Source organism: Monodelphis domestica, chromosome 6 (genome assembly GCF_027887165.1).
Source record: "Monodelphis domestica isolate mMonDom1 chromosome 6, mMonDom1.pri, whole genome shotgun sequence".
NCBI classification, from domain to species: Eukaryota; Metazoa; Chordata; class Mammalia; order Didelphimorphia; family Didelphidae; genus Monodelphis; species Monodelphis domestica.
Window position 1 is genome coordinate 34433982 of NC_077232.1, and position 20933 is coordinate 34454914.

The window sequence follows — 20933 nt, forward strand, 5'->3', positions numbered from 1 at the left end:
TGCAGTCTCAGCAGGAATCTGACCATTGTGTCTTGGCAGCCCATGGGATGACAGAGAGAGATTGGTCAAGGGTGATTTTCCAAGGACGCCTCTTTGGAATTTCCATGCCTGTCTTCCCTCTTTGCAAATAAAACTTGCTTTATTTCCCCAGGCAGTGCTTTTATGATATTCACAAGGAGGTCATGGAAGGGAGTGAGACATTCCAATGGCAGTAATTTTGAGACTTCTTGCCTAAATGATTCCTTCATAACTCAGGTCAGTTACCTTTTAACATTTAATAGCTGACCTTTAGCATATGGTATTTGGGTTGTTATTTATAGCATTCACTACTTAAATAGATTTTTTGGTTCACGTGATAGTCAGATGTGACTATTCCCCAATGAATACTGAAAATAATAATGAAATAAACCATTATTATTACTTCTCCCATTTTGTTACTGACCAATTCAGGGTCTTCCACCTATTTTTGAAGCATTTTGATTGGATCAATCAGTATGTTTTCATAGGAACAAAAGACATACTTAAGGCTCAAGGGACTTAGTGTTTTGTTTTCTTTGATTTTTCTTACTTTAATGATAATATTTTAAAATAACCAGAAACTATAGGAGAACTTCAAGTAGATAAGGACATTGAAGTGCCATCATCATGAAAAGTGCTATGGGAATAGTTACTCATACTCTTCCCTTACCTTAAAAGTTTTTTTTTTTAATCTCTTTAAATCTGATCCATCCTTCAAGACATGCTTCAAGGTAAGATTTCCAAAAAGTATTCAGAACTATGCTATCCCTCTTTAAACTCCTTTGCAGTGCTCCCCAACTTTCTATCTGGCACCAAGTTATTCAGGCTGCCCAATTCTTTAAGAGAATTGTGATTGTACAGGCAGCACAAGAAAATAGAATGAGTCCAAGACTTATTATGAGAGGAACTAGTTAAGAATCCCGCCTCTTTTACTGACTACCATAAGCTATCTTGGAAAACTCACTTATTTGGGTCAGCTAGTTATTGCAGTAGATAGAACATTGTACCCTGAGTCAGGATCTGTGTTCAAATCCAACCTGTGTGACTGAATGTACCATAACCACTTTTAGCCTTAGTTTAGTCATCTGTGATTGGGTATAATAATAGTACCTACCTCCCAGTGTTGCTGTGAGGATCAAAAGAGATATTTGTAAGGTACTTTAACACAGTTCCTCACAAGTGCCAAATAAATATTAGCTATTGTGATTATTTAACTTCTTTGAGCCTTTATCAATTATAAAAAGAGAGGATGGAAATATATAGCTTCAAATACTTTATGATCATGATCTCATTGTGGAAAACTATTCCTTTGATATATCAGAACTCCTACATATCATAATATAAAATCTTATATTATTGCAGCCCTCAAAGTTCATTTCTTAATAAGAAACCAATGAGAAAAATCATTTTTATTCTATAAAAGACTTCCTTCCAGTAGCAAAAGACACTGAGTTTTATACTTTTTTTTTTTTGCTACCGTAGGATATGACAGCTTCTTTACCATTGGTGTGGGTATTGAGAATCCTCAGGTATCATCACTTCCATGTGATAAATCAGAATAAGATTTACCTTCCATTGGATTTTGAACTCACTACTAGATAGTAGCTATCCTCTCCAAGGTTACCAATGATCTCTTCAATTGCCAAATCTAATGACCATTTTCTGGTCTTCATTTTACTTGATCAGGATGAAGATTTTAAAACTGATACTATCCACTTACTCTTGAATTTTTCTTGTTTCTTGACTTGCAAGAAATAATTCTCTCTTGATTGGTTATATTTCTTAAATACTTTTGTAGGATAAGAAGTCATATCCTACTTCTAAGAATAGATGTTCTCCAAACCCCTCTTTCTTTCTTCCTTATATATGTTCTCTTTTAGAGATTTCAGTCTTTTCTGTGGGTTCAGCTATTATCTCTGAGATAACAATGAAATCCTTTTTGCCTTGCTTCTCTCTCTCTCTCTCTCTCTCTCTCTCTCTCTCTCTCTCTCTCTCTCTCTCTCTCTGTCTGGTTTGCTCTCTGTTTCTGTCTCTCATTCTCTGTCTCCTTTTTGTCTCTCTCTCTCTGTCTCTTCTAGGGAAAAATTAATATAGTTTGACTAAATATAATCACACTTTCCATCTCTGTCTCTGCATCTCTCTTGATCTCTCTGTGTGTCTCTGTATCTCTCTAGTTCTCTCTCTCTGTCTCTGTCTCTCTCTCCCTCCCCCCCTCTATCTCTGTCTCTGTCTCTCTGTCTTTCTCTGTATGTGTGTGTGTGTGTGTGTGTGTCTGTCTGTCTGTCTCTCCTAGCAATCATATGGGAGAGATCTCCATTCATGATTAACTTTGGTTAGAGAACTATCCCTCTCCCAGGGAAGGTCATCATTTTCCATGTAGCCAGAACCATGTCAATATTAGCCACTTAAAGTTAATAGACACATTCATCATATGCTCCTGGATTAGAATTGGGCAAAAAAAAAGTTGAAACTGCCTCTTCGTGTAACTCCATCTTTGACTGTACATGGAGATCTTCTTTTGCTCTGCCCTTTCCCACTGAATAATTTCTAGGTAAATTTGGAGTAAACTTAAAAATGCAGATTAATCTTCTACAATGAGGATTTCTAAGTGACTTTTTGAAACGCACTCTGCTTGTGGCAGTGTTCACTGAAAGCCATTATCCTCCCATATAGCGCAGTAATGACAGAGCACATGCCGTGTGATGTAAACTTACAACCCACTTCTAGGCAGACATGATTAGGCTGTCATCTTTCCCAGCAGCCGTGGCAGAAAAAATAAATAAATAAGTAAAAACCATCTTATTCATATTTATTAGAGGGCTTTTAGCTGTTCTCAGCTTCTCTTTGCAATTGACATTTCTACTCTGCTGCCTGCCCCCTCCCCAGGCTCAGATAGGGGTCCTGTTCGATTTAATCTCTATGTAATCTGAAGAATAAAGTGACCTTCCTAGAGGAGTCATTTTCATCTCCCATTCTCATTTTTCTGTAGCATCAATGAAAAGTTCAGGGGTGATATAGCTTATGGACCAGCATTCTTCAATAGTGCGTGTCCTATCTATGACACAGGATCTATGTTTGTGCATATGCATGAGTGTGTGTTTGTGGGTAATGCACCTTGCCCTCTCAACATTCCCCCCCCAAAAATAGAGAACACTCAAAATATCACCTACATTATAGACTCACGAATCTGTCACACTTGATCATAGATCTCAGTGTTAGAAGGAACTCCATGGTCTATATTGTTCAATCTATAACTAAATCACCAATCCCATCTTCAGTGTTTATGGGTGGCAGAATAATACTAATAATGGAAATAGATATTCCTATCAAGAACAGGGTAATTCTAATGATTGTTTTGTTTCATTAATAAGTGTTAAGTAATTTGTCCTCCACTGAAAGATCTCAAAACTTGTGTTCGCCACTCCCTTCAGAAACAGCTCATCCCTCTTGTAAAATACAGTTAAATGACTTTAATAAATGCATTCATTTGTCCCAATAGAAATTGGATATAGTATGAGGAGGATGACAAATTGTTAACTTTATTTCTGAGATACAAAGTCAGTTGTATTGAGACAGAATAGGAGATCTGACAGCTAACAGGTTGGGGCATGACTAAAAAGGGTTCTTGATTATTCAGGGACCATAGATGTATTCATGATCTCTAAGAGTTCATAAGGAGATATAAGATTTTATTTGATGAGCTGTCAGCTTTTGAGTTTCAGGGAGTCATAGAATGTGAAGTGGAAAACTCTATGGAAGTACAAGTTGGGGTATGGGAAAATTTTTTTAAAGTCCCCCTGGTGTTCTGAAATGCCTTTGAGGGAATCATCTGATTAACATTAATCCCACCAGGCACAAAGCAGATGATTGTCAATTCATTTGGCTGATTGTTGCAATTTAGGGGGGATGGAGTATCAGTTTTATGAGACAATACAGGTTTGTGCAGGGCTCACTGGACACTTGTCCAGCAGCAATGCTGTCAGGTCAGTGCTTTATATGCTAATAGTCTCAACTCATCCAATTTTAACTAGAGGGAAAGAGTGCAGACTGACAGATGAAGAGATTAAAGTTCTCTGTGCTTCCTGAAAACTTCTCTAGGCTGTCCTGCCAACCAGGGAGATCACATCTAAGGCCAAAGGGACAATCATTCTCCTAAGCTTATTCTGTTCTCTGGTTCCCTTTCCAAGGCTGTCAGAAAGTTGCCAATTGCTTTCAGAGTTAGTGTTTCTCTGTGAATACTGTTGGGCAGGAACTGGACTGAAATGTCTGACTTGTTTCGGCCATTGACCAATCAGTGTCAGGAGGTGACGAACCGACCCTGGGGAACTGATGTAATGTCCTGACATCTTGATACATAGGATCCCCAAATATTAGACAGGACCACAACATTGAAAGATTGGTGACATCCTGGCCTCATTTATTACCCCATTAGTTAATACAGTGGCTGAGACAGCTCTGGTGAACACAACTCTTCATTTTCAGGGGCCATTGCCTGGGGAAAGATAATAGGAATTTGCTTCTTATAATATGAATTTGGAGTCATTTGAACTCTATTACACATCCCTGATGCTTCTGCTCCCTTCTCTTCTAGTTTTGTGTATCCTCTTCCTCCCACCCCCAGATTCCTATCTCTTCTTCCATTTCTTCTATGCAAAACATTTTCCTTTTGGGAAGGACCTTGTTTTTTTTTTTTTAACAAGTGTTTAGTGTGATGGATTATTGGCAGTATTCAATTCCTATGGTAGATAAAATCATTGACTTTCATATAAAATTTTAACATTTGCAAAATTGCATGAATGACTTTGGAGTCCAAGGGCCTGGCTTTGAGTTCTAAATCTTTTCATTAACTACTTAAGAAAGTTATTTCTCACTGGTCAACTTTCTCAGACTTAAAAATTATATACATATTCATTGGAAGAGAGGAGCAGAAAGGGAAGACAAAATGAGTTCTCAGATAATTTTCAAAATTCTATCCTGTATTCCTATGTCATTTGCCATGCCCAATATGCATGCAACATATTGATGTTTTTAAATACTCATTTTAGAAAAGAGAAAAATGAGGATTCTTCCCAAATCAAACTGTTGAAATTTGTCCCTGAGAAATTAATTTCTCCTCTCTGGAGCTCACCTTTCTCATCTTTTCTAAACAATAAAATGGAGGAGGGTGTCCTGATGACCCTTAAAATCTTTTTCCAGTTCTAGACTTTATGATGTTTTGTCATTTGTCTTTCACAGGAAAACTGTAGTGTAAGTATTACAAGCATTAACATTATCTCTATTTAGTATATTATGTAAAGCTTTAAGATTTGGTGCTTTACAAATATTACTTCATTTAAGAAACTGAGGGAGACAGAAGTTAAATGACTTCTTAGAGTCACATATCTGAGGCCCAGTTGGAAATCAAATCTTTTCTCTGGGACCATTCTTCTATGTGCTGCAACATCTATCTTCCAGTGACTAGATGTACAATTGTGGTTAATTCAATCAAATCCAATAAACATATATTAAATGCCTTGCAATGAGCCAAATCTGTGCTAAGATCTAAAAATAAAGTCCCTGCCCTCAATGAGCTTACAATCTTGAGGAGTGAACAATATAGAAAGGGTAGCAGAAAAATGGGGAGTTGGGGAGATAGCAGTAGTACTTGGCATGGTGACCTCTTGTTCCATGGAGTGAAAACCAAACAAGGCAGCATATGCAAGATGGAGTGATATGAGAATTAGTTTCTACACTCTTTAAAGAAAGGAGAGTTTGGAAAGGAAGAGTTTGGTACTCCACAGGAGATTGATGGAGGTGCCATTACTTGAGTCATTCAGGATGAACATTTTGGCTCTATCCACTTTTTCATCATCTCCATAGTTCCTGTAGGCTACATAAATCCCAGTTGCAGTTGGGTTCTCTGCTATTTCCTACCCTCTGGAATATGAAGGCAATTATATCATTCCATAATAGCCGACTTCAAAATCCTTGAGATAATGTGTGACAGAGTAGAGAGATTATTGAATTTAAATGAATTTAAATGAATACTTAAATTTAAATCTGCCTTCAAATACTGAACAGTTGTGTGACCTCGTACAAGTAGCTTGGTCTTTATCTGCCTGTTTCTTTAATTATAGAATGAGTATAACATTAGTACCTGTCTCACAGGGTGGTTGTGAGGATCAAGTGAAAAAGTGTTTGTGGGGGCAGCTAGATGCCTCAGTTGATTGAGAGCCCATCCTAGACACAGAAGATCCCTGGTTCAAATCTGGTCTTCCACTTCCTAACTGTGTGACCTTGGGGAAGTAATTTAATACACATTGCTTTACCTTTATGACTTCCATATTATGTTATCAATTTTGTAGTCCAACAATATTCATTGATGCCCCAAAATTTATTGATTTTTGATAATGGGGTATCATTTCTGTTATTTTTGTGAAGTAGCCTAAATACAGTATCCCAGGATGTAGCCAATATTATTCTCCCCTACTTATAGACATGAAGACAGTACTCGAGATCCCAAGTATATAGTCGGAGGAGCTGGATTCTTTCTTTAGCTTTCTACCCTGTCTATAATATCCACGATATTAAGATCTTTTCAAAACTTTAAAGACCAGAGGTTTGAAGTAGTCCCTTCCATAAGGGAATAAATGAAATCAATTTTTGTTACATGGATATTAGGAAGTTGAGAGATTCCTCTAGCAGGATGATCATATACTAATCAATGAATGTTTGTAGTTTCTCCCATGCTTAGGAAATGCTGCAAGGAGATGATTAGAGGTGATGGTCAATATCTGTGGAATAGGACATGTGTCATTAAATAAATTTACTTGTTTACTTTAAAGAAGTGGACTTCATAAGGTAATAGAAAAATAGATGTACTGAATGAGTGAATAAATGAATGAAAATAATTTAAGAGCATACTATGTGTCAAATACTGTGGGGGTAATCCCTCCAAGCCATGTCTTAAACAATCTGCTCCTTAATAGATTGTTTTCTCAGTCACTGGATCCAATTAAATACAAATGAAATATAAATTTAATATTTAAAAATAAATTAAATAATTAAATACCTGGTAGTTTCCCATGTTGAACCTCTCCCAAACTAACCAAATTTGTCTTTATATTATAGACATGTAATATAATTTGACTCCAGAAGCATAAGGAAAATCTTCTTGGCAAGCTTTTGAATTATACTAAAAAACCCAAAGGACTGCTCATACCCTTTGACACAACAAAATCACTATTAGGAGTATACATCACAGATAAAAAACAGGGAGTTAATAGACAAACATGTACAAAACTGTTTATTATTATTGTTTAATCATATCTGATTCTTCATGACCCCATGAACTATACAAAATGGGATTTCTTGGCAAAATACTGGAGTTGTTTATCTTTTCTTTCTCTAGCATGACTCCATTTTACAGAGGTGCATCTGAGGCAAATAAGTGTTCGCCAACTTACCTCGGATCACAATTCTAATAAATATTTAAATCCAGGTTTGAATTAGTATCTCTCTGATTCCAGCCCAGTGTTTTATCCACTACACCCCCTAATTGCCCCGTAAAAGTCATCCTTTTGTAGGTAATAAAGAACTGGAAAAAAGTGAGAGAGAAATAGTGGGATACAGGTGCAGGATGGGGCATACAATGTCAAATATGGCCATCATATTAATTTATTTGACTTAACTATACTTACTATTGCCAGAGGCCATCATACTGATGCTTGGGGTTTAGAATTGGTATGTTATAATCTTGTTTTAAAATGACCATAGCACTATATTTTGGCATGATCTTTGAGAACTGATCCCTGAAAGATATTTGTGTATAAGTACTTTGAATTACTAAAATGGAAATTATTTAAAGAAACTTTATTGTTCCTGTGAGAATGGGGCAGCACTGAGTTTCCTTTTCATAGAGAAGATAATATGCATATTTTATTTTGGCCAGTACTAAAGAAAACATTTATAAATGGCTCATAATGAAATGTCTTTATTGAGAATCTAAAAAGCATAGAAGTCAGATTTCAGATCCCCTTTCTCCATTTTCCTAGATATCAAAAAGATGGATTAAAGGGATGAGATTCCTCTGGAGAGAGCCATGGAGAAGGAAGACATTGGAAAGTTGTCAATGAATTGGGAGGAAAATAGAATAGAAATTTGAAGACCTAGATTCTAGACTTCATGTCACTACTGAAGCTGCCTGTCTTTGAGGTTGCCATGATACCTTTTTGGACCTTGTCTTTCTTATGTGTACAGTTAAGAAGTCAAATATGGGGTTGGTATGTCTCTTTAACATTAATTTTTTTTCTACAAATATGGTCCAAAAAGGTATGGGGAAGATTGTTGTCCAAGTGGCATTTCTTTTATCTATTTCATCAAATTAGGAAGATGGTGTCAGAAAGATAGGGCATTTGCCAAAGTTGGCTTCTTATTCCCTTTAGTAGATGAGAAACAGTGATGGATTAACAAAACATTGGCAAAGTCAAACACTATTTAGCTGATGGCTAGATGGAATTATTTTATAAAGGGAATAGGAGCCAAGTCAGAATTGCAAAATTATTATATCAAGATGAATGGTATGAGGGAGAGAAGGAAAGCATGGTATGCTAGGGGCTTTTGTCACCAAGATTTTGGCTTGGTGTCTCAATACATAAATTCATACATTTATTGATGTGCAAAGCTTATTCAACATGGAATATCAGACTTACAAAGTAGCTCAGAAGGCATCCAATTCAATCACTTCTAAGATGGAATTTTGTCTATTGAGTAGCTCCTATGTGGTGTTACATACCTTTCTTGAAGAGAGAAGGTAGTGATGATCTTGTTTTTGTTTCTGTTTTCTCCTTTCCTTGAGCCTGAAGGTACCTCTTTGAAAACCATCCGTTCTTCCAAGTTTTCTGGTGCCAAGCAGAACAAATATAATTCCTTTTCCATGTGGTAATCTTTTAACATCATTTAAAAAAATCTATAATGGAAAACTTCTCTCTTCAACCATTTTGATTTTTGTTCAGTGTCAACCATTATCAGTTTGGAAATTGATTCAATACAATTCATAAATGCTTATTAAGAATCCCTTTTGTGTAGGAATGTATCCTAACTGCTTTTCATTTTCTTAGCTAGATGTCCTAGTGGATAGAGCTGGACTTGGAATTAGAAAGACCTGAGTTCAAATCTAGCCTCACTCCCTGGATGTGTGACCCTAGGCTAGTTACTTGAACTCTATTTCCCTTAATTTTCTCATCTATAAAATTATGTTAATAGCAACTACATACCAGGTTGTGAGAAATAAATGAGATAATAATTTAAAAGTATTACCACAGTATCTGGCACATAGTAAGTATTATATAAATGTTAACTATTATTATCATTATTATATCTTTAAACGTTTCACCATTTGGTCACCCTCCTCTGCATTAGCTTTCCAACTAATCAAAATCTTTAAAATTTCAAACTCAGAACTCAGCACAATATTCCATATTCATTCTGACCATGTGAGAGTATAATAGAATTATGACCTTCCTCTTTTTAAGACCAATGTTGCCAAAGGTATTATTAGCTTTATTGACTGTTTCATAACCTTGTTGAATCATATTGATCTATTTATATGCTAACACCCCTTCCTTCCATCAATCTTTCTATTTTTTCTTTCATCTTTCCTTCCATCTTTCCTTCCTTCCTTCTTTCCATCCTTTTGTCCTTTATCCTTTCATCTTTCCTCCCTCCCTTCCTCCCTTCCTTCCTTGCTTCTTTCCATCCTTTCATCCTTCCTTCTTTTTTTCCATTCTTTCATCCTTCCATCTGTAATAGATGATATAGGAGGGTATATTTGATGGATAAATGATAACTAATGGATCAAGTAGTTATCTTCTTTTGCCTACCCTCTTTTTTTACCTTTCTTTTATACCTCCCTTCCTCCCTCTTCCAATCTCCCTTCCTCCCCTCTTCTTCTCTTCACTTTCCCCTTCCCCCTTCTTCTTCAGCCTCCTTCTAAATCACTCAGGGTGAGCTATGATGTTTCAGAGGAAATACTCTTTTCTCTTCTTTATCTCAAGTAAGGATTTATTGGGGAAAACAGAAAAGATAGAGACTAAGGTAAGAGGGTTGGAAGTATCCTTATTATCTCCAGTGAGTCTTAGGTTGGAGGATATTGAGAGAAATGGCAATTCAGTAACTAGCATGAAACAGAGCAAGTCAGAGAGAGAGATATGGACTATTGTCCTTCTTCTGCCTTCAATTCAGCCAGGCCACCTCCAACTTGATTATCCCAAGTCCCAGAGATAAACCCAGCTTCTCCCTTCAAAGTCACCACCATCACCCAAAGCCCTCAAAACAGTCAGCAGTTGACTCTTGCCTCCAACTGTTTACTGGTCACATTCCAAATGGAATTTTCCTTTCATTGACAGCAGATCAATCTCCAGCTCCTTAACTTGCTTCTTATCCTTTTGCATGCCTTTTAATTTCTCTCCTCCACACATCTTTCCTTCCTTCCTTCCTTCCTTCCTTCCTTCCTTCCTTCCTTCCTTCCTTCCTTCCTTCCTTCCTTCCTTCCTTCCTTCCTTCCTTCCTTCCTTCCTTCCTTCCTTCCTTCCTTCTTTCCTTCCTTCCTTCCTTCTTTCCTTCCTTCCTTCCTTCCTTCCTTCTTTCCATTCTTTCATCTTTTCATCCTTCTTTCCTCTGTCTGTCTCCCTCTTTCTTTCTCATTACAATATGATCTGTCCTTTAGTCCTGACATTTCCTTCTAAGGTTTTTTTTTCTTTCTAGTTTTATTCTAGGATTGTACTTGTATCCTAACCAAATGTCATTTTAGCAGATTAGGACTTTCTTGTACTTATTTTGTACATATACATGAATATGTTCATCTAAATTAATATATACGTACACATACTGCACACCTATGTGTGTTTATAGCTAGAAATTCAAACACACATATATGTATTCTTCACTGAAATCTCCCTAGCTCCTAGAAAAGCACAATTCCATAAGAAAAAAATAGACCTAATTTTTAAAGGTATATATTATACAAATATCAGTATGGATGTAGATATAGATGTCTATCCTTTTCTGATCTGGAGATAGTGTTCTTGTTTCCCTTCTAAGAAATTTCAAAGTCTGATCACATTCCAGCAATATCATTTAATCACCATTACAAGAAAGATTATTCCACTTGACACTATTCTTTATACAGGTCACCACTAGCAAAATAATAATCTTAAAATATGTATGTCACCATCTAACAACATTATTGCTATTTTCCCTCCTCTACACATATTCTCTTTAGTGTCTTCTTATATTTAATTGGATAAATAATAAAACATTTTGTCTTAGAATTGAAGACCTTCAATTATCTGACTACAACTCACCATTTTAGCCTCTATTTTTTAATTGTTAATATAATTAACATGATTAACATTACTATTAATAATAAACATTTATGTATATCAGTTTGAATATTATAAAGCACTTTTTACAATTAATATTTCACTTTATCCTTCCAAAGCATCTGAGATGATTGCTGTTTTTTTGCCCCCTTTGAAGATGAGAAAACCAAGTCAGGTATATTGAGTAACTTGTACAAAATAAATTCCTAGTAAGTTCCTGAGATAGGATTTAAACTCAGGTCTTGGATTACAGGGAAAGTGCTGAGGTAGTAGTAGGTCACTTTACTTTGTATGCCTCAGTTTTCTCATCTGTATAAAGCAGACCACCTATCTAATGACCTCTCTCTGTCTCTCTGTCTCCGTCTTTCTCTGTCTCTTTCTCTCTATCTTTGTCTCTGTTTCTGTCTCTCTATTTTTCTCCCTCCCCCCTCCCTCTCTCTTCTTCCCTCTTTTCTTATTATTGTAATCTTTTTTATCCTTCTTTGAAGCTTTCCCGGGTTCTCTTAGCTGAGAGTCGCCTGTTCTTGTGTTGTTCCAGCATCCTTTATCCTAATCTCTCTCTCTCCCTCTCCCCCTCTCTCTACCTCTCTTTCTCTCTCTCTCTCTCTCTTTCTCTCTCTCTCTCTCTCTCTTAATCTCTCTCATTCTATTATGATCTAAATTTTATTTTCCTCACACATATATTTTATATGAACAGGAGACTCATTACCATACACAACTGCATACTACTATTATTATAGACATCCTTCCCTCTATAGAGTATAAGATTCTTAAGGTCAGAGGCTGTGCCCTATTTTCATCTTTGTTTCTTTAATGTTTTTTCATATTGATATACAGTGCGAACTGTGCATGTAAGTACATGTGTGAAATTAAGAAATGTTTCCTGTACATAGTGAGAACTTGAGAAATGTTTCTGGAATTAGCTTGAATGCTTGACACAACATTATGTCATCTTGTTTTAAAATTCATAGTACGAACAAAAGTTTTGGATGGGTCCTCTGGTAGGCATTTTTTTTCATTTTTTATTTTTTCTAGATTCTATTTGGATACATTTTTTAATATTCATTTTCTGATATTTTGTAACCCTTCTCCAGAAGCAGGTGATGTGATTGAGTCTGTCTATATATTATGATATAATACATATTTTCATATTTGTTGTATTATGAAACAAGGCACACATTGCTTATTCTAGAGAAAGATTCATAGAGTAAATAAGTAAAGAACTTTATAATTCAATCTACATTCGGACTCTTCTGCTCCTTCTATGGCAAAAGATATGTATTTTTTTTTTTTGGTCATGAGTCCCTTGGAATTGTACTAGATCGTTTTTTGATAGTTGTCTTTCACAGTGGATATTCATACATTATTGTTTTTACTGTGTACATTGGTACACATTTTTAACATTGGAAATGTAGCTGCTCCACCTCCCAACCTGAACTGGATGATTTTTCAAAGATGAAAGGGAAATAATCCATGGTAACCAGTCCATTTTCCTCAATCACTGTGGGTGGGGTAGAGAAGGTGTATGACAGATGTATGGCTCTGGGCACTATCTCTTTTGTAGAAGAAAAAAGGAAATTTTGCCAAAGGAGTAATCACTAGATAGACTGAAAAGCTTATGGTTATTTATAGTCTCCATTAAATTTTCCAAATCAAAGCTGAACACTCAGCTAAAATAAAATTCCTTATCTATGTTGCCATTAAAAGACTCTCTTAACTCCCTTGGAACTCTTCTATGTTTTCTAGGACTGACCACATCTCAAAGCTTATGCTTTGGAATGGCTACCACCTATTAGGAAAGTGACTGATAAACCAGAGAGTGTCCAGAGGATGGTAACCAATATAATAAAGGGTCTTGAATGCATGTCATATGAAAATTAGTCAAAGGTATTAGAAACATTTAGCCTGAAGAAGAAAAGACTCTGGATAAGACAAGAGACTTTTAAGTGTCTGAACAGCTTTGATTGGGAAATTATTTTGGTAAATTTTTCATTGATCTAAGAGGAAAAAAAGTCAGAAGTAGTAGATTAAAATTTTAGAGTTCTTATTCTCCATCTTTTCTGTCTCCTCATCTTCCTCTTTCTCTTTCTCTTGTTCCTCATTCTCCTTTTATTCCTCTTTTTCCATGTTCTCCTTTTTATCCTACTTTTTCTCCTCTTTCTTCTCCTATGTCTTCCCTTCCTTCTTTGGTACCTCTTTCATTATTATTATTATTATTATTTCCAGTTAAGAGTTTAACTGAGTGACCACTGAGGTCTTTTCCAGTCCTCATATCCTATTTGTGTAATGGTATGCTCCAAACAATCGTGTTTTAATTTTAAATGAAGAATTTTCAACTTGTGGATTCAGAAAACTGGGAGATGCCATAAATTAGTCTCATTATGGGATCACTATAGCTTAGCAAATTGCAGTACAGTACATCATGATAGAATAGAAAAGATACCACATTTAAATTCAGAGATCTCGTATTTTAATTCTAACTTTGGGACAAATTATCCCTAGGGTTTCCAACAGGCTTCTTATTTTCTCTGGATTTCATTTTCCTCAATTGTAAAATTAGGGTGTTTTACTAGATAAATTCTATAGATCCTTTCAGCTTTGACATTTTATGATCTCTGAGTGTATTAGAATGTCCAGATTCCCAGAAGATTAATTGTGTATTGTGTTTGTTCATCTATTTCCATTTTATTAGAAAGCAGAGGTGGATAAGATCTGTAACTAAAGATAGATATGAATGAAAGACAGTTTGACCTAGTACATAGAGAGCTAAAATTGGAGTCAGGGAGCCTTGGGTTCAAGTCTAGTGACACACTGGCAATATGAACTCTCAAATCTCTGAAATCATTTGTATAATTAAGAAAAAAATCCATTTTTCTAACTTTCTGTATATTTCAACATGCTTACAATGATATGTACAATAATATATACATTTTATATTTCTATAAATGGATGATAGACACATAGATCGATATATAAATAGATTGTTAATATAGGTGTTATACACACACACATACACATATATATAAAGGCTTAACAGCTAACTCTCCAAAAAAAAATTACATAGATATGTTTTTTAAGTTTAATCTGTACTACTGAATTATTTTCAACCATTTCTTAAATCTTGAAGATCCACCAAACAATAAATCAACCCCTAGAGTTTTTAGAGTTTTCCAATTTCAGTGACTAATGCTTATATTGAAAATGTAACAATCATCTCCTAAACCAACCCAAGCTGGCTCCAGCATAATCTTGGATATAGGTATAGATTAAATTAAATATGTGGATTTAAATATGGCTATAGATAGAGATATAAACACAGTTCTTTTCAAGGAGTATATTTGAATTTTAAAATATTCCTGGGAGAAAATCAAACTGTGCCAAATTTGGGACAACTATAAAACACTTCAAATCCAGACTCATGGGGAATCTGGGTTAACAAAACTTATTCCTTTTGAAGAAATAAAATTTTACTATTTTCCAAGGCTTTCAGTAATCTAAAAATTGAGATGACAAAGCTGTGCCAAGGAGAAATTCTACCAGATCTACTCTAATGAATAGATAATTGCATGGAGTGCATTAATTATTCATATGCAAATAGGTGCTTGCAAAAGTACCTGAAAACAGTTTGTCCTCTTAAGCATGTTAAAGTGCAATTATTGGGTCCTCTGAATTTTCTGAGGAAAAAACTTACTTGGACAGATTGTTCAAAGGGAAACTTCTGTCCAGGGGGTCAAGTGATATGAAATTCTGAATTAGAGAGCCTTAAGTTAATGAGTTTTTACTGAAGTCTAATTACATAATTAAATTCAGTTTGTCTTCATTCTCAGTTAAGTCGGAAACAGTACAATCAATGCAATTTAATTAAACGAATATAGGGACCAGTCCTGTTACTCTCTACCTATGTGGCCTTAGGAAAGCCCTTTGCTTTTTTTAGATACCAGTTTTCTCTAAAGTAAAATGAGATGTTCTTCAACATCTCTTCCACTTTTGTATCTATGATTCTACAATTTTATGTGAAAATCAAAGTCCTAAACAGGTTCTTGGGACTATTAAGACGTCTCAGGGTCTCTATCCTGACAAAGTTTATAATCCAGTAAAAATAAGGCAGATATATAAGTTTACATAACATGAGATAGTTATGGGAAAAAGGCATTGAGATAGTATGTTGTAGGAAATTTCAGGTGCAGAAATACTTTTTCTTGAAAGAGATCAGGGTAGATTCTATGAAAGAAATGGTATCTTCATCAAGGCTTTCAAGGGTGAAAATAAAATTACTTGGTGACCATAATAAGACAGTAGGGTTCAAGAATAGGAGATAGACTTTGGCACTCCAAAGATGGAGAAGACAATTAGATTAAGGAACAACATTTTTTTTCTAGTTTGCCTGAAGCCTTAAAATTATAAAGGAGGTTAAAATAATTAAATAAGATCCAATGTTCTCTGGGGTCCAAATTGTGTAGGGCTTTGGATGTTACACTTATGAAGAATTTATTTTAAACAGAAGGCAGTAGGGAGCCTTGGAGAATTTTGGTCAAAAAAGAAAAAAGACAAAATGCACTGATGTATAACAACAACATAACAATAAATATAATTTATGCAAAAACGCAAACGCCAAATATATTTACATTTCTGAATATTTCATTTTTTCTCACTAATTTAATCTAGCATACTGCATATAATATTCTATGCCCCCCTCAATCCCCTTGCTTAACAGCTTTTAATAAGTAGAGGGACCAGGTGTGTTTTATTTATTTTATATAGTAACTATGTCACAGAGAAACTAGATGGAGTCTCATCAATACTCAATGATGTGCATTCATTAATTACAATAGTAGACAGGAGAAGCAGAAGAATTGCAAAGGGTACACAACATCAGCAGCAATATATATATATATATATATATATATATATATATATATATATACATGCCTATGAAAGATTCTTAAAACAGCCAACGACACTGGAAAATTTATTCTAATCCCAATTCCTTAAATCATGAATTTTAATTCAGAATGTTAACTTCTATAGATCAAGGATTTATAATGTTAGGTCAATATCACATCCATGATTTGAGAAAGTTTTCTTGTAAATACTCATATTAGTCATTGCCATCATCCTTGAGATTCTCAGTTTGGTTGAAAAAACTCTTTATCTATGATACCAACTAACTTGTTAAGCACACATGTAGGTGGTGCAATGGGTAGAATGTTTGGACTGGAGTCAGGAATTTTTATCTTTGTGAGTTCAAATATGTCCTCACATACTTACTGGGTGACTCTGGGAAAGTCACCTAACCTTGTTTGCCTCAGTTTCCTCATCTATACAGTGAGATTGAGAAGAAAATGATGTCAAATTAGTGTCTTTGCCAAGAAATCTCAAATGAAGTCATGAAGATTTGGACACACCTGAACTGACCGAAGAACAACAACTTATTAAGTCACATAGGAAAAACTAAGGAGCTGGAGAATGAATTTTTCATTGATAGCTGGATACAGTTTGAGGAGAAGCTCATTCAGTTATCTGATGAGTAATTATATCATAGACAGGCACAATTTTCTGGATCTAGATTTCATGATGAGGTGTTTAATTCATATTATATAAATATATATATATATATATATATATATATATATATATATATATATATATATATATATATATATATATATATATATATATATATATATATATATATATATAAAGAGGTGGAAGAAATGTCTGAAGCCATTTAGTCTCAAACCCTCATATGATGAATGAGGAAAGTGAGACCCAAGAATGTTCAATGACTTTCTCAGAGACATAGACTTAGTAAGAATGGCCAGGATCCAAACTCAGTTCTTTGGACTCTGCTGGATAGTTCTCTGATCACTGTGACCCTTTGCCTTTTTAGCCTGAATTACACTGTAATTTCAGTGATCTCAAATTGGTCCATTTGGTTTTCACTAGCATCCATTGTTTGTTAACCAACATTATGCTAATGTCAGTGTTTGGAATGTGACACTGCAACTGTGGATCATGGAACAACACAATCATAGACCAACAATTCTAGTGATCCAAAGGTGAAGAGAAAGAGGCATGGAGTGGAGATGATTATATATACTACCAACAGGAGAAATTCTAACTAGTACCCTAGTATTTGATAAATACAAATATCCCAACTTCTAGGATAAAAATATTTGTCTAAAACTTCTGGGAAAAGTGGGCAGGCATATGGATGAAAAAATGGATCACCATTTCATCTTTTATTCTAAGACAGATACAAAGAGATAAGTGGCCAAGACATAAAAAGTCACATCATAAATAAATTACCCATTAGTTCTATAAATGAGAGTGATAAAACAGATATTACATGACTTGCCCAAGGTCATGTAGGTGGTATCACAGGAAGTACCCAAACTGAAATATTCTCACTCTAAATACAGAGTTATTTCCACCATATCAGTAATTAGCATATTAGACATGAGAATAAAAGAACAGAATGCTCAACTTAATAAGATTCAAATTAACTTTCCTTTTTATTTTCTTTTTTTCTAAAAGTCATCCTTTCTCTACAATGTTGGACATTCATCCACTAGGCATAAAAGATCAGACAGTGTAATTGAGTAGAAACAGAAGTTAAAGTGATGAGTCAATTTACATTATCCATAATGGGTAAAATGCAGCAAGTGGAAGGAATTTTAAAGTTCTTTTAACTCATTTTATGATGTTGTTGAAGAAAGGTTTTTTGATTTAATATTGAAGAGATAAGTTTAAAGTTGAAAATTCCCTTTTAATGAAAGCCTTCTCCTTCCACATTTGACTTATGTGTTCTATGCCAAAGTGGTTCCTTGGCACTACCAGTATGACCTTGGACAAAATGGAGATACAGAGCAAATGTATGCCCTCTCCACACTCTGTGTTTTAGCCATTCTGGCCACAAAAAGATGCTCCAACTCTATTGTCCCATCTCTATGTCTTTGTACTTTCTGCTCTTATATCTCAAATTATGTATTCCTCTTCTGCCTCTTGGGATCACTAGATTCATTCAAGACTGCAATCAAGGGTTGCTTTCTTCAAGGAGCTTTTCCTCAATTCATTTGGAAATGGAAAATTTGGCTGAGGTACAGTTTGAACTGGAGGTAGGAGTAAAAGCATGGGCAAGACTAGATTTTCAGAAATATTGAAGCATGACTAAGGGAGGTGTTTTTAATGTGTTTTATTATAAAGTCATATGAAATAAATTCCTGAACCTAGATGCAAGAAGGACTGAGTTCAAATTCTGACTCAGAGATATAGTACATTGGAGTTAATGGAGCAGATAACCTTGGACTCAAGAAGATTTGGGTTTGAAACCCTCTTCAGAGACTTTCTAGTGATTTGACACTCATTAAGTCACTTAACCTTCCTGAATCTTGGTTTCTTCATTTGTAAAATAAGGAGGGGTGGACTTAATATCTTCTACCAACTTCTCTGGCTAAATATATGATCCTATGAGGTTTATTTCCTGGAAAAATCCTTTTTCCTACCTCTTTTCACACATCTGAAAAATGGGGAAATGGTTATTGTAGCTTCTAACTCACAGAGGTCATAGGATTAAAGAAATAGAGCTTGAATGAAGACTTACAGGTTAGTCTTTTACTTTGCAGATAAAGAAACTAAGCCCCAAAGAAGTTAAATGAGTTGACTAATTTCATACATGTAATAAGTACCACACACAGAATTTGAATTCTGGGCCTTTGAATCAGGAGTCAGTATTCTTTCTGATGCATTTACATTGTAATTGAGAGATAAAAATTAATGTATATGGAGTAGTCTATAAACTTTATAATGCTGTACAAATGTCTCTTTTTCTGGCTGTCATTGCTTAATTGTTATCACTATGGAATTCATCAATACCTTGCTGACCCTTCTCTACTATAGAGTCTATATGACTCAAGTTAATTGATCTCAATTATAGCATTTATAAACCTATATTGGTGGAGTTCCATCATTTCTTTTAGCTTCTTTAATATATGATGGAAATATTCCTCCAGACAAGAGAGAATCAGTAATGCATTCTTCTGAATTCCCATCTATGACTCTATGATGCCAGTTACAGCTAATGTTGAACTATTGTCCTCATTGGTACCTCCAGCTGGAATTATTTTAATTATGATCATTAATTGGCCTGTTGTGTGATTAAAACAAAAAAAAACATACTGGAACAGACTGGTCAAACTCTTCCAGTGTTCAGTGCTATGGAACATCATTACTCATCTTCATTATCTTCTCAAGCCGCATGTTTTCTTGACGGTAGTCAGGCATGGTGGTGATATCTTAAGCTTCTATTTCCTAATTATTTAACACAAACAATTTTTATTGATAGCTTTATGGCAGTAGAAGACTTTAGAAGTCCTATAATATGACCTCTTTATTTTATAGGATGGAAATAAAGGCACAGAGATTTGGTAAAATGACTATGTCCCCAGCCTCGACATTCTGTCTTAACTCAACTGAGGAAAATGTGAATCTTGCTACAAGCAAAGCTAAACTAATGATCTGTGTGTTCAGAGAGAGTTAACACAGAACCCTGAATATTTTGGTTGAGGTTTGAAGTAAAACCAAGAGCACTTTAAGAAGTTTTGAAAAGAGTTCTTCCAACACCAAGAACCCAATTCTTAGAACTGCCCTGAGACATTTAGGTGGATTCTTGATCTAGGCTTCTTAGTCATTTGCAGGGGAAAAAGTTTTTGCCTTTTTAAGGTTATTTGGAATCATGTCACATGGGCAACACTCCTCTATATTCATTTCAATGTCCTAATCAATTCCAGGCCACCAGGCATCTGGGCAAATGCTTTCATGTGAACAATTCCCAGATGGGCTTCATGTGGTGTGACCAAGATATCATGAAAAATGACTTTCTCATGAAATTTCCCTATAAGCTATATCCTTCATGGGCAGATTGTTAAAGGGGACTGCCCAGTTTTCTTTGCCAATTATTTGTCTATTCATACCCTTCCACCAGAAAACTTTAATGAGACTATAACAGTTACAAGAGCTGCTAATCTCTTCATTAATCGATCTTCGTTGGTAGGAGACAAGAGAAGAAATTGTGAGCTGAGTGCCACTAAATAAACATGTAACATTTCACTAGTGAGGGGAAAAATAAAAATGATTTAGTGAAAATTCCCAAACACATAAAATGTTAGAGGCAATTTCCAAATAATAGTAAAAATATAAGTTTATAGTATTATGCCAGTGTGGCATAGGGAATAGGGAACTGGATTGAGAGTGAGGAAGACCAGAGATCAAATCCTGCCTCAGATACTTCCTTGTTTTCTGAACACTAAGTCAATTAATCTTTCTCTTCCTCCATCTCTTTTGTAAAATGAGAGAATTTGGCTTTTTGATATATAATATTCCTTTTAGCTCTAAATATATAATTCTATGAAAATAAAAGTCATGAAAGTAGCCCTTGTTAGCTATTCTAGGCTTGGTCAGATGTTTTTCATGCATCTTCCAGAAAGAAGCAAAAGATCTAAGCAGTGATTCTGCTACTTTAGAAAGAATATTAAAATTGCATTCAGAAGACCTATG

At 35.0% G+C, this 20933-nt stretch overlaps 1 protein-coding gene across 9 annotated transcripts in view; it reads left to right on the plus strand.

Moving 5' to 3' along the window:
• LRRC4C (leucine rich repeat containing 4C) overlaps positions 1-20933 on the plus strand; it is a 1396296-nt gene that overhangs the window by 412910 nt on the left and 962453 nt on the right. The window contains exon 1 of one of the 9 annotated variants that reach the window (XM_056801925.1): positions 152-255. The exons of the other annotated variants lie outside the window; for them this stretch is intronic. The gene's annotated coding sequence lies outside the window, so the exon portion shown is untranslated. Of the gene's footprint in view, positions 1-151; positions 256-20933 lie in introns of those variants that run through there. 9 annotated transcript variants of the gene reach the window in all.